This window comes from Oncorhynchus gorbuscha, linkage group LG15, assembly GCF_021184085.1.
Source record: "Oncorhynchus gorbuscha isolate QuinsamMale2020 ecotype Even-year linkage group LG15, OgorEven_v1.0, whole genome shotgun sequence".
NCBI lineage: Eukaryota > Metazoa > Chordata > Actinopteri > Salmoniformes > Salmonidae > Oncorhynchus > Oncorhynchus gorbuscha.
This window is the reverse complement of record NC_060187.1, coordinates 69,306,645-69,322,122: the sequence shown is the minus strand read 5'-3', so window position 1 is coordinate 69,322,122 and position 15,478 is coordinate 69,306,645. Positions and strand designations below refer to the sequence as shown.

At 44.5% G+C, this 15,478-nt stretch overlaps 1 pseudogene; it reads left to right on the top strand.

Moving 5' to 3' along the window:
• The window catches only part of LOC123997314, a 34,591-nt pseudogene extending 28,474 nt beyond the window's left edge, over nt 1–6,117 (top strand).
• The last annotated feature ends 9,361 nt before the right edge of the window (nt 6,118–15,478 follow it).

Below are 15,478 nucleotides of genomic sequence, written 5' to 3'. Positions count from 1 at the left end.
AGCCATGTAAAACTAACCCTGTCCAAGCCATGTAAACTAACCCTGTCCAAGCCATGCAAAACTAACCCTGTCCAAGCCATGCTAAACTAACCCTGTCCAAGCCATGCTAAACTAACCCTGTCCAAGCCATGCTAAACTAACCCTGTCCAAGCCATGTAAAACTAACCCTAAACTAACCCTGTCCAAGCCATGCTAAAAACTGTCCAAGCCAACCCTAACCCTGTCCAAGCCATGCAAAACTAACCCTGTCCAAGCCATGCAAAACTAACCCTGTCCAAGCCATGCAAAACTAACCCTGTCCAAGCCATGCAAAACTAACCCTGTCCAAGCCATGCAAAACTAACCCTGTCCAAGCCATGTAAAACGAACCCTGTCCAAGCCATGCAAAACTAACCCTGTCCAAGCCATGTAAAACTAACCCTGTCCAAGCCATGTAAAACTAACCCCGTCCAAGCCATGTAAAACTAACCCTGTCCAAGCCATGTAAAACTAAACCTGTCCAAGCCATGCAAAACTAACCCTGTCCAAGCCATGTAAAACTAACCCTGTCCAAGCCATGCTAAAAACCCCTGTCCAAGCCATGTAAAACTAACCCTGTCCAAGCCTGTCCCCTGTCCAAGCCATGCAAAACTAACCCTGTCCAACTAACCCTGTCCAAGCCATGTAAAACTAACCCTGTCCAACCCTGTCCAAGCCATGTAAAACTAACCCTGTCCAAGCCATGCTAAACTAACCCTGTCCAAGCCATGCTAAACTAACCCTGTCCAAGCCATGCTAAACTAACCCTGTCCAAGCCATGCAAAACTAACCCTGTCCAAGCCATGCAAAACTAACCCTGTCCAAGCCATGCAAAACTAACCCTGTCCAAGCCATGCAAAACTAACCCTGTCCAAGCCATGTAAAACTAACCCTGTCCAAGCCAAGTCTAGATGATGAAGTTTTACTCTTGGTGATGTAAGATTTGACAGTTGGTTCTGAAATACTTAGTCCCATGAGTGTGTGAAATACCTAACGTGAGCTACAGTTTGTGTTTCCAAGGTACTGGAAAGAAATGTTCCCTTTGGGATTAATAAAGTACCTGTATTTCCATCTATCTATGCAGCACAGTATGTGCTTGAACTATTGACGTTGAAGACACTCTGCCATGTTTTCTATCTTCACAGATGTGGATAGCTGTTGATATCTAGTTGTGTCTTTGAGTCTTTGAGACTCTTTGCCCATGTTGGTAAATAAGGAGCCCACACATTGATTCTATTGCAGCACCAACATAACTATGGGATGTCAAATCACATAATGTCTGACAGTAACATATCAGACGTGAGGATGTTATTACTATACATGCTGGTATTACAAAACCCACAGCAAACAGACACACAGTCTTCTTCATCTTTATCTATCCTGTTCCCCCCCATTCATCTCATCTCACCTTATCATGTGTGTCATCGAGGTCCTTCCTAGAACACAGCCAGCATACTCTTATCATCGGCGGTCATTTGGTCATGTCATTTATATAGGAGTATAAGAGTACCATTTACGTGTCATGGCCTACATAAAGGCACATGAACAGTAGCTCATCTCATTCCTTCATATGAGGTACAGGAACCGAACCAAATGTTTTTTGCACTGTCATGTTTTGCAATCTCATGACACTGGAATTACAGTTCATGGCTTTTATGTTGATCATTTTATAATTGATCATTTTACCCCTCTGTCATTCATTCTTTCTCGAGTTTGAAAATTAAGTTGTGTTGCTGAGAATGTTTTTAATGCTGCTGCAATGTGGACGCAAAGAGCACAATAAATGATTAACTAAGGCGGAAACTATTTGACCTCTCTTGTTTTGTTTGTTCCTTGTGAATGTCTGAGGGGAAAGGTTCATTACAGTAACTGTCCTCTGTTTTAGCTGAACAGGTGGGTCGGTGTTAACCAGAAATGATACTCAAAGCAGTGTTCCCTCAATACAATATCAGTTACACAAAAAGTCCAAGGATCAACACTGAGTTCCGTTTGATTCAGGTTGGAATGTTCCAGCTCTGGATTGTTAACTTTCTTTCCAAGATGAGGTCTGTAGAATAACCACTAGAGGGCAGCAGATGCCCAATCTGAAGTCTTTTTGGTGACAGAAAATATTCAGGAGATGCTCACAATAAATGTACATATGTTTAGAGTGAGTTTATAGACAACTTTCATGTAAACGATTAGCAACTAAACTTCCATACAGTAGTATTTGTAACAAACCCGTTGTCTGTTGGCAAAAAGCATGTCATGTGTCAGCTTCCTCCCTCAACACTACCTGAGGAAAACATGTTTGCGTCACGGTGTAATATTCTATGCTAATCTGCTCATGCTTGTATAACCTTTTTTAAAACTATTTCTGTGAAATAGGTCCGGAGGGTGATGAGTTGTGTCATCCTGAGGAGGTGGAGACTGAGGCCACCCAGAGAGCCGTCACCATCGCACACGCTGTCAACTGCCCGCTCTATGTGGTCCACGTCATGTGCAAGTCTGTCGCTAAGGTGGTGTCCAACGCACGCAGGAATGGGGAGGGGGCCTGACACTGCCTGCTGGGAGGAACTGTGGGTGGGAAAGAGAGAGAGAGAGAGAGAGAGAGAGAGAGAGAGAGAGAGAGAGAGAGAGAGAGAGAGAGAGAGAGAGAGAGAGAGAGAGAGAGAGAGAGAGAGAGAGAGAGAGAGAGAGAGAGAGAGAGAGAGAGAGAGAGAGAGAGAGAGAGAGAGAGAGAGAGACAGACAGACAGACAGACAGACAGACAGACAGACAGACAGACAGACAGACAGACAGACAGACAGACAGACAGACAGACAGACAGACAGACAGACAGACAGACAGACAGACAGACAGACAGACAGACAGACAGACAGACAGACAGACAGAGTGAAAGAGAGGCTCAACATGACATGGATGGTGTTCTATGTCATGTATGCATGGTTTTAGAGATCGTTGTGCCCCAACAGGCCATGCGGTGTTTGGAGAGCCCATAGCAGCAGGACTGGGTACAGATGGCACCCACTGCTGGCACAAAGACTGGGCCCACGCTGCCAAGTTTGTCATGGGCCCACCTCTGAGGCCTGACCCCAGCACCACGGGACACCTTATGGACCTACTGGCAAAGTATGTGGAGCCTTAAACAATATAAACCTGCTCTCACTGTCCCTCTTCTGCCCTTTTCCCTGAGTAAAGCATATTAGGTTACACCTTCCATGCACCCTCTGTCACATAAGTGCTCCATAACACTGTCATAACAATGACATAACAGATGTTTTAGCAGTCATGTCTAGTGCTATCAGCGTATGACCCCAACAGTCATGACTGTTTAAACATACATCTCATAATATATGTCAGAGTGGAGTGCATGTAACACAGTGTTACCAACCAGCCAGGAACACAGGAACTGGGAAGGTGATCAACAGTGGAAAACACAGTGGAATCTTTGAAAAACAAAGGAAAGTGAAGTGAAACTGCATATTGTCGGTGCAATAGAATGAATGACAGGCAGTAAAGATGGCTGCCTTACCGTTTAGTGATGTAGATGCTTCTGTTTCATTCTTCCAGTGATGATCTCAGCGTGACTGGGACAGACAACTGCACATTCTCTGTGTGTCAGGAAGCCCAAAGAGGACTTTACAAAGATCCCCAGTGGAGTCAACGGAGTGGAGGACAGGATGTCTGTCAGTTGGGAGAAGGGCGTTGTCAGTTAGGCCTCTCATTCTGCATATCACATCATTCTTTATTATACACACCATAGGCTAGTTTCTCATGGAGATTCTCCATTGAAAGCTATTTTGTTGTTCAGGACTTGGCTTAGTCTGTTTCAAGGATACAGGCCCTTCAAAAACGAGTGCTACTATTTTCAGACGGTTGAGTTCTATAAGTTCTATAGCAGGAGTTTAAAGGTGCCAAGTGACATTGCTGCTGTGAGAAGAGAAGATACTCATTTATATTATGCAATGTATTATGTGCATCCAGGAAGTTATCATCTGTCAGAATCAATCCACACTGTCATAGTGGATGTAGCAGCAGGTTAGCTTTCTTTCTGTCCTCTTTCGTTTTTCTTCCTCGCTTACTTATTTCTGTCCTTCTCTCAGAAAAACGCTTAGTCGGTTGACCCAGAGGCCATTGTAAAAATGAACATTGTAGAACGCTGGCAAAAAAATGACAAGTTTTGGAGTGACGCTTTGAATCACTTACTGCACTGTTAAGCATTGACCTTTGGTCAGATTAATTATGCCAGTAGATATTGTCACGTTCTGACCATAGTTCTTTTGTGTTTTCCTTGTTTTAGTATTGGTCAGGACGTGAGCTGGGTGGGCATTCTATGTTGTGTGTCTAGTTTGTCCGTTTCTATTCTTTGCCTGATATGGTTCTCAATCAGAGGCAGGTGTTAGTCATTGTCCCTGATTGGGAACCATATTTAGGTAGCTTGTTTTGTGTTAGGGTTTGTGGGTGATTGTTTCCTGTCTTTGTGTTCTCTGCACTAGATAGGTCTGTGTTGGGGTTTGTGGGTGGTTGTTTCCTGTCTTTGTGTTCTCTGCACTAGATAGGTCTGTGTTGGGGTTTGTGGGTGGTTGTTTCTTGTCTTTGTGTTCTCTGCACCAGATAGGACTGTGTTGGGGTTTGTGATTGTTTCCTGTCTTTGTGTTCTCTGCACCAGATAGGACTGTGTTGGGATTTGTGGGTGATTGTTTCCTGTCTTTGTGTTCTCTGCACCAGATAGGACTGTGTTGGGGTTTGTGGGTGATTGTTTCCTGTCTTTGTGTTCTCTGCACTAGATAGGTCTGTGTTGGGGTTTGTGGGTGGTTGTTTCTTGTCTTTGTGTTCTCTGCACCAGATAGGACTGTGTTGGGGTTTGTGGGTGATTGTTTCCTGTCTTTGTGTTCTCTGCACTAGATAGGTCTGTGTTGGGGTTTGTGGGTGGTTGTTTCCTGTCTTTGTGTTCTCTGCACCAGATAGGACTGTGTTGGGGTTTGTGGGTGATTGTTTCCTGTCTTTGTGTTCTCTGCACTAGATAGGACTGTGTTAGGGTTTGTGGGTGGTTGTTTCCTGTCTTTGTGTTCTCTGCACCAGATAGGACTGTGTTGGGGTTTGTGGGTTGTTTCCTGTCTTTGTGTTCTCTGCACTAGATAGGACTGTGTTGTTTGTGGGTGGTTGTTTCTGTGTTCTCTGCACCAGATAGGACTGTGTTGGGATTTGTGGGTGGTTGTTTCCTGTCTTTGTGTTCTCTGCACCAGATAGGACTGTGTTGGGATTTGTGGGTGGTTGTTTCCTGTCTTTGTGTTCTCTGCACCAGATAGGACTGTGTTGGGATTTGTGGGTGGTTGTTTCTTGTCTTTGTGTTCTCTGCACCAGATAGGACTGTGTTGGGGTTTGTGGGTGGTTGTTTCTAGTCTTTGTGTTCTCTGCACTAGATAGGTCTGTGTTGGGGTTTGTGGGTGGTTGTTTCTTGTCTTTGTGTTCTCTGCACCAGATAGGACTGTGTTGGGGTTTGTGGGTGGTTGTTTCCTGTCTTTGTGTTCTCTGCACCAGATAGGACTGTGTTGGGGTTTGTGGGTGGTTGTTTCCTGTCTTTGTGTTCTCTGCACCAGATAGGTCTGTGTTGGGGTTTGTGGGTGGTTGTTTCCTGTCTTTGTGTTCTCTGCACCAGATAGGACTGTGTTGGGGTTTGTGGGTGGTTGTTTCCTGTCTTTGTGTTCTCTGCACTAGATAGGACTGTGTTGGGGTTTGTGGGTGGTTGTTTCCTGTCTTTGTGTTCTCTGCACCAGATAGGACTGTTTCGATTTTGCCACGTTTGTTGTTTCGTAATTGTGTTCATGTTTAGTTTCTCTTATTAAAAACCATGAACTCGAACCACGCTGCATTTTGGTCTTCCTCTCCTTCGACGGAAGAAAACCGTTACAGATATGGAATTTGTCATTCATATCCAGAATATTGAAACTCAGTATTTTGTGTAATTACTTTTAGCAGCATAGCAGGAAAATGGGCGAGAATCGATTTGTAGCTGTCACCAGCAGCAACGCAGGGAAAATATTCATCTTCTACCCCCAGAAGGGAAAAATCACTAAAGGATGTGACGCTCACCTGGACGCTACGGCAACCAGGTGAGACAAGGATTAAGACCCATCCAAGACGTTTCCCGTTAGTCACATAGTGAATTAGTGATGTTTAGCTAAATTATTAACTGTTTTGATGATGCTACTTTTTAAATCTTTGTGTATGCTTGTTATCCAACGACTAGCATTTCATCACTACTATTAGCTGCGTGTTACACTGCAGATGCCAAATTGAGCTTCCCACAAAGCCTTTCTTCAGGGTGAAAAACATTTGGCTAAATAAGAAAAAGGTTTCATGTTCACTAGCTAAGGTACAGCCTGGATACAACTAGCTATGGTGTGGTACATCCTGGCTATGGTATGGTACAGCCTGGCTAGAACTAGCTATGGTACCGCCTGGATATAACTAGCTATGGTACCGCCTGGATATAACTAGCTATGGTACCGCCTGGATATAACTAGCTATGGTACCGCCTGGATATAACTAGCTATGGTACTGCCTGGATATAACTAGCTATGGTACCGCCTGGATATAACTAGCTATGGTACCGCCTGGATATAACTAGCCATGGTACAGCCTGGATATAACTAACCATGGTACAACCTGGATATAACTAACTGGTACAGCCTGGCTATAACTAACTATGGTATAGCCTGGATATAACTAGTTATGGTACAGCCTGGATATAACTAACCACGGTATAGCCTGGATATAACTAACCACGGTACAGCCTGGATATGACTAACCACGGTACAGCCTGGATATGACTAACCATGGTACAGCCTGGATATGACTAACCATGGTACAGCCTGGATATAACTAACCATGGTACAGCCTGGATATAACTAACCATGGTACAGCCTGGATATAACTAACCATGGTACAGCCTGGATATGACTAACCATGGTACAGCCTGGATATGACTAACCATGGTACAGCCTGGATATAACTAACCATGGTACAGCCTGGATATGACTAACCATGGTACAGCCTGGATATGACTAACCATAGTATAGCCTGGATATAACTAACCATGGTACAGCCTGGATATGACTAACCATGGTACAGCCTGGATATGACTAACCATGGTACAGCCTGGATATAACTAACCATGGTACAGCCTGGATATAACTAACCATGGTACAGCCTGGATATGACTAACCATGGTACAGCCTGGATATGACTAACCATGGTACAGCCTGGATATGACTAACCATGGTACAGCCTGGATATGATTAGCCGTGGCAACACTGCTGTGTCATCTGCATCATTCAAATTAAGATAATTTAAACAGTTAGATCTGCACCATTTGATCTCTTTTTGCACTGTATCCATTGGGCATATTAGTCATGTTTTGGGAAATGAAATAACAGGGTTATGAATAATCCCAGTGAGCAATTCAACATGCTCATGTAAGCACTCATTTTTGGGGCATGAGTGAGATAGTAATATCCGGTTGTGATGTCGTCATTTTCTTTATGTTGAGGTTGACACATTATCTCATAAATTGAGACCTGTTTATTCTGAGTCTTCATCACAATACAAAATATCTGAATGTATAGATTTAAAGTTACATTAAATCAAATATATGGTGTTGTTTTGAATTGGCCAAAGTGAAGGGTTGCATAAGTGTCATTCCTAGAGTAAGAAAGAAAGTGACTTTTGTAATCTATATGAGACCGTAGATGTGGAACTGTACTCCCCAATCCGAACAGACAGAGACACAGTGTGTCCCTGTAGTGCATGTGTCTATGCAGCTCTGGAATAAGGAAGAGATCTAGTCCCTACCTATCCTCTTAGCCTTGATGACGACATCATGTCCAATTTTTTTTCAGATCTATTTTAGTGTCCCAGGCTTGTGAGGTTGTAAAGTCTCAGCACCCAGAACCAAATCAACTACTGGATTATGTCTTTTAACATTTTAATGGGCTGTGATGAGAGACTAGCGGTTGTATAGTAATCCTATAGTATACAATTACATATTGTAGTACAGTATAGTAGCATTGTTTGTTGTACAGTATGTGTGCTACCACTTTGTTATAGTCCTATAGTGGGATTGAGTCTTTGTAGCTCTTTATGTTAGATTTTTGTAACTATGAATTCATCTGTGAAACTGCGTAATTGGCCTAAATGTGCCTTAAAAACATCAGGGTCCGGAGGCAAGACTCAGTTATGCAATGCAACAAAGCTACAGTAGTTCTACATGCCAAATAGCATCATATTCCCCACGTAAGGCGCTGATCAGAAGTAGTGCACTATGGGAAATAGGGTGCCATTTCGGACATATCCTTTGGGTTTGTGTCATTAGGGTACCGGAGAGATGGAGAGAATAACTCTCTCTATTCGTCTTAATTATTTAGTCTTTTATCCTAGTGTCCTTCTCCTTCCCCTTTTTAGAATTGTTTGTTTTTATTTTATTGGCGCTGCACAAGATGACTGTGGAGGGAAATATTACCTGTCATAAAAGTATTGTCATTAATCATTTATTGAAAGAATGATTTGTTTTTTCACAAATGATTTGAATTGTAAGATTGCTTTCTCTCCTCTAGCTGCTCATGTAGTTTCATAGTTGTAATTTCTCTGCAGCAACCAATTAAAGGTTAAAGGTTTTAAAGCCAAACTTTAAAAGTGATCTGTATCATCTGTCAGCTCATTTCGATTTAATGTCTCATTCCAGCAGCCCTAGGCATATGGCAGACAGAATAATGTCTGCATACCTGGGTAGCAGGCAGCACTATTCTTTTTTATTGTGCTTTTGCAGCACTTCTCAAATAGCTGCCACAATAGTACTGTAAGAAAACGCTGAAAATGTTTAGACACAATTTATTGAGTGAAAAATATTGCAGATGACGTGCTTTTTTTTCTCGTCATGTTCTACTCATTCAAGGGTTTTTATTTATTTAGACTATTTTTCTATACTCTAGAATGATCGTGAAGACATCCAAACTATGAAATAACACACATGGGATCATGTTGTAACCAAAAAAACGTGTTAAACAAATCAAAATATATTTTATATTTGAGATTCTTCAAAGTAGCCACCCTTTGCGGTGCTTCTACATCTGCATTGCTTGATGTTTGGTGTTTAAGGCTGGGTTTCTGTACGGCACTTTGTGACATCAGTTGTCTTGTGACAAGGTAGGGGTGGTATACAGAAGATAGCCCTATTTGGTAAAAGACCAAGTCCATATTATGGCAAGAACAGCTCAAATAAGCCATGACACATGAAGGTCAGTCAGTTTTTTCAAGTGCAGTCACAAAAACCGTCAAGCGCTATGGCGAAACTGGCTCTCATGAGGACCGTCACAGGAAAGGAAGACAAAGAGTTAGCTCTGCTGCAGGGGATAAGTTCATTAGAGTTACCAGCCTCAGAAATTGCAGCCCAAATAAATGCTTCACAGAGTTCAAATAACAGACACATCTCAACATCAACTGTTCAGACGAGACTGAGTAAATCAGGGTTGAATTGCTGCAAAGAAACCACTACTAAAGGACACAAATAAGAAGAGACTTGCTTGGGTCAAGAAACAAAAGCAATGGACATTAGACCAGTGGAAAATATGTCCTTTGGTCTGGAGTGCAAATTCGATGAATGGATGATCTTCACATGTGTGGTTCCCACCGTGAAGCATGGAGGAGGAGGTGTGATGGTGCTTTGCTTATGACACTGTCAGTGATTTAATTAGAATTCAAGGCACACTTAACGAGCATGTCTACCACAGCATTCAGGAGCGATACGCCATCCCATCTGGTTTGCACTTTGTGGGTCTATCATTTGTTTTTCAACAGGACAATGACCCAAAACACACCTCCAGGCTGTATAAGGGCTATTTGACCAAGAAGAGTGATGGAGTGCTGCAACAGATGACCTGGCCTCCACAATCACCTGACCTCAACCCAATTGAAATGGTTTGGGATGAGTTGGACTGCAGAGAGAAGGAAAAGAAGCCAACAAGTGCTCAGCATAGGTGGGAACTCCTTCAAGACTGTTGGAAAAGCATTCCAGGTAAAGCTGGTTGAGAGAATACCAAGGATGTGCAAAGCTGTCATCAAGGCAAAGGTTGGCTACTTTGAAGAATAACATATATTTTGATTTGTTTAATACTTTTTGGGTCACTACATGATTCCATATGTGTTATTTCATAGTTTTGATGTATTCAATATTATTATACAATGTAGAAAATAGTACAAACAAATAAAAACCCTTGAATGAGTAGGTGTCCAAATGTTTGACTGGTACCACACACACACAGGTCTGAAATGACTGACACCCTTGATAAAGATGAGCAATAATGACTCTTAAAGATAAATAATTCAAATATTTAGCTATAGGTATATTGAATTTTAAAAAAGGGGAAATTAAGTTATACTAATAAAATTACTCAGAGAAAGATTTTGTTTAACAAGTAATATGGTAGGGGTCAAAATTATTGACACCCCTAAATATTATTTTAAGCATACAACATAGCTCAGTATTTTAAATATTAATTTTATACAGTCATTATTTCTCATCTTTATCAAGGTTGGCAATAATTTCGACCTGGCATGTCAGATTTCAGAAAAGCTTTACAGTGAAAGTTATCCAAGCGTTTATGTTAGGACAGCTCTCTCAGCAGACAAAACATTACAAAGAGCTAGCAGCAAAGTAGATTGGTCACGAAAAGCAATTAAATTAATCGCTTACCTTTGATGATCTTCGGATGTTTGCACTCACGAGACTCCCAGTTACACAATAAATGTTTGTTTTGTTCCATAAAAATTATTTTTATATCCAAAAACCTCCACTTGGTTGGTGTCACGCCTTGGTGTCACGCCTTGTATTTTGTGTTTTCGTTATATATTTGGTCAGGCCAGGGTGTGACATGGGTTTATGTTGTTGTATTTACTTATTGGGGTTTTGTATTATTGGCATTGCGGGTGAGTAGGGGTGTTGTATAGGCTGGGCTGCCTGAGGCGGTTCTCAATCAGAGTCAGGTGATTCTCGTTGTCTCTGATTGGGAACCGTATTTAGGTAGCCTGAGTTTCGCTTTGTATTTCGTGGGTGATTGTTCCTGTCTCTGTGTAGTTTCACCAGATAGGCTGTAATTAGGTTTCACGTTCCGTTTGTTGGCAGGGCCCACTTGTTCAGGGTCGCTGGGATCAGAGGAAGAGGTTCTTGGCCGTGACGTCATTCAGGGAATGGTAATCAATACATGGACGGAGACCACCGTCCTTTTTTACAATGAAGAATAAGCTGGACGCAGCTGGGGAAGAAGGATGAATGAAACCGTTTAAGTGTTTCATCAATGTAGTTCTCCATTGCCTCATTTTCCTGGATAGATAGGGGGTAAACACAGCCCTTCGGTGGGGACACTCCAGGGAGTAAGTCAATAGAACAGTCCCCTGGGCGATGTGATGGCAGAGTGGAGGCCTTGATTTTGCTGAAGACATTGCTGCACTGGGCGTATTCGGATGGTACTGTCCTGGTCGTCTACCAGCTTCACCAGTTGTCTCAGCCTAACCTGCAGAGCCACCATCCTAGTGGCACTGCAGAGGCAGATGCCTCAATGGTGGTGGCTCTGCAGGGTAGGCTGAGACAACTGGTGAAGCTGTTAGAAGACCAGGACAGTAGTTCACCTTGTCGCCACGAGATGGCAGGGTCGTGATGACAAAGCCAGGGGTGTCCGAGGATGAATGGCTGTTTGGGGAATGAGAGTCCCATGAGTTGAATGGTTTCGGTGTGGAAGACTCCAATCTGGAGGGTGACGCTCTGTGTCAGGTGTGTAATGAAGCCTGTTCCCAATGGCTGCCCGTCCAGGGTGTTAATCCTTATTAAGGGAGGGGTAACCCACTTCACGGTTATCAATACTAGGATGGAGAATTGCTTCTGGGAGATATTTAGAAATAAGGACACGCCTACCTGCATGGCAGCGGAGGGACTCTTCTCATCTCTCCGTTGGGGGCGAACAAGGCAATGGCTGAGTTGATGATCTTTCCCTCCACAGTATAGGCAGAGCCTTTCTTGGATCCGCCTTTGACGTTCGATACACAGGAGACGAGAATGGCCCAACTGCATGGGCTCTGGAAGACTCGGACGGGATGATGGAATCATGGCCATGCTGCTGCTCCAGTTTCAACTGACATGAGCCCTAGGACCATGCCCCAGGACTACCTGACATGATGTGTCATGTTTTGTCATTTATTATCTTGTCTTGTCCCTGTGCTTCCCATTCTATTCGTTTCCCTCTGCTGGTCTTATTAGGTTCTTTCCCTCTTTCTATCCCTCTCTCACTCTCTCGCTCTCTCTTCTCTCTATCGTTCCGTTCCTGCTCCCAGCTGTTCCTATTCCCCTAATCAATCATTTAGTCTTCCCACACCTGTTCCCGATCCTTTCCCCTGATTAGAGTCCCTATTTCTTCCTTTGTGTTCCGTTCCTGTCCTGTCGGTTCCTTGTCTAGAATTCACCGTGCTGTGTTTGTGTATCGCCCTGTCGTGTCGTGTTTTCCTCAGATGCTGCGTGGTGAGCAGGTGTCTGAGTCTGTCTGGTTCAAGTGCCTTCCCGAGGCAACCTGCTGTTCACCTGCTGTTCAAGATCGAGTCTCCAGTTTGTCCTCGTCATTTCGAGTGAAAGTTGTGTTTTTTGTTTGTATTTACTTTACTGGATTAAAGACTCTGTTTTCGCCAAGTCGCTTTTGGGTCCTCTTTCACCTGCATGACAGAAGGAACCGACCAAGGAATGGACCCAGCGACTTCAGACGCTCGTTACACTGCCGTCGAGATCCAAGGAGCCATGCTCGGCAGACACGAGCAGGAATTGTCTGCTGCTCGCCATGCCGTGGAGAACCTGGCCGCTCAGGTTTCCGACCTCTCTGGACAGTTCCAGAGTCTACGTCTCGTGCCACCTGTTACTTCCTGGCCTGCCGAGCCTCCAGAACCTAGGGTTAATAACCCACCTTGCTACTCCGGGCAGCCCACTGAGTGCCGCTCCTTTCTCACGCAGTGTGAGATTGTGTTCTCTCTCCAACCCAACACATACTCTAGAGAGAGAGCTCGGGTTGCTTACGTCATTTCACTCCTTACTGGCCGGGCTCGAGAATGGGGCACAGCTATCTGGGAGGCAAGGGCTGATTGCTCTAACAAGTTCCAGAACTTTAAAGAGGAGATGATTCGGGTTTTTGACCGTTCAGTTTTTGGTAGGGAGGCTTCTAGGGCCCTGGCTTCCTTATGCCAAGGTGAACGGTCCATAACGGATTATTCTATTGAGTTTCGCACTCTTGCTGCCTCTAGTGAGTGGAACGAGCCGGCGCTGCTCGCTCGTTTTCTGGAGGGACTCCACGCAGTGGTTAAGGATGAGATTCTCTCCCGGGAGGTTCCTTCAGATGTGGACTCTTTGATTGCTCTCGCCATCCGCATAGAACGACGGGTAGATCTTCGTCACCGGGCTCGTGGAAGAGAGCTCGCATCAACGGTGTTTCCCTGCTCCGCATCGCAACCATCTCCCTCCTCTGGCTCAGAGTCTGAGCCCATGCAGCTGGGAGGGATTCGCATCTCGACTAAGGAGAGGGAACGGAGGATCACCAACCGCCTGTGCCTCTATTGCGGAGTTGCTGGACATTTTGTTAATTCATGTCCAGTAAAAGCCAGAGCTCATCTGTAAGCGGAGGGCTACAGGTGAGCGCAACTACTCAAGTCTCTCCATCAAGATCCTGTACTACTTTGTCGGTCCATCTACGCTGGACCGGTTCGGGTGCTACATGTAGTGCCTTGATAGACTCTGGGGCTGAGGGTTGTTTCATGGACGAAGCATGGGTTCGGAAACATGACATTCCTTTCAGAGAGTTAGAGAAGCCTACGCCCATGTTCGCCTTAGATGGTAGTCATCTTCCCAGTATCAGATTTGAGACACTACCTTTAACCCTCACAGTATCTGGTAACCACAGTGAGACTATTTCTTTTTTGATTTTTCGTTCACCGTTTACACCTGTTGTTTTGGGTCATCCCTGGCTAGTATGTCATAATCCTTCTATTAATTGGTCTAGTAATTCTATCCTATCCTGGAACGTTTCTTGTCATGTGAAGTGTTTAATGTCTGCCATCCCTCCCGTTTCTTCTGTCCCTACTTCTCAGGAGGAACCTGGCGATTTGACAGGAGTGCCGGAGGAATATCATGATCTGCGCACGGTCTTCAGTCGGTCCCGAGCCAACTCCCTTCCTCCTCACCGGTCGTATGATTGTAGTATTGATCTCCTTCCGGGGACCACTCCTCCTCGGGGTAGACTATACTCTCTGTCGGCTCCCGAACGTAAGGCTCTCGAGGATTATTTGTCTGTGTCTCTTGACGCCGGTACCATAGTGCCTTCTTCCTCTCCGGCCGGGGCGGGGTTCTTTTTGTTAAGAAGAAGGACGGTACTCTGCGCCCCTGCGTGGATTATCGAGGGCTGAATGACATAACGGTTAAGAATCGTTATCCGCTTCCCTTATGTCATCAGCCTTCGAGATTCTGCAGGGAGCCAGGTGCTTTACTAAGTTGGACCTTCGTAACGCTTACCATCTCGTGCGCATCAGAGAGGGGGACGAGTGGAAAACGGCGTTTAACACTCCGTTAGGGCATTTTGAGTACCGGGTTCTGCCGTTTGGTCTCGCCAATGCGCCAGCTGTTTTTCAGGCATTAGTTAATGATGTTCTGAGAGACATGTTGAACATCTTTGTTTTTGTCTATCTTGACGATATCCTGATTTTTTCTCCGTCACTCGAGATTCATGTTCAGCACGTTCGACGTGTTCTACAGCGCCTTTTAGAGAATTGTCTCTACGTAAAGTCTGAGAAGTGCTCTTTTCATGTCTCCTCCGTTACTTTTCTCGGTTCCGTTATTTCCGCTGAAGGCATTCAGATGGATTCCGCTAAGGTCCAAGCTGTCAGTGATTGGCCCGTTCCAAGGTCACGTGTCGAGTTGCAGCGCTTTTTAGGTTTCGCTAATTTCTATCGGCGTTTCATTCGTAATTTCGGTCAAGTTGCTGCCCCTCTCACAGCTCTTACTTCTGTCAAGACGTGTTTTAAGTGGTCCGGTTCCGCCCAGGGAGCTTTTGATCTTCTAAAAGAACGTTTTACGTCCGCTCCTATCCTCGTTACTCCTGACGTCACTAGACAATTCATTGTCGAGGTTGACGCTTCAGAGGTAGGCGTGGGAGCCATTCTATCCCAGCGCTTCCAGTCTGACGATAAGGTTCATCCTTGCGCTTATTTTTCTCATCGCCTGTCGCCATCTGAGCGCAACTATGATGTGGGTAACCGTGAACTGCTCGCCATCCGCTTAGCCCTAGGCGAATGGCGACAGTGGTTGGAGGGGGCGACCGTTCCTTTGTCGTTTGGACAGACCATAAGAACCTTGAGTACATCCGTTCTGCCAAACGACTTAATGCCCGTCAAGCTCGTT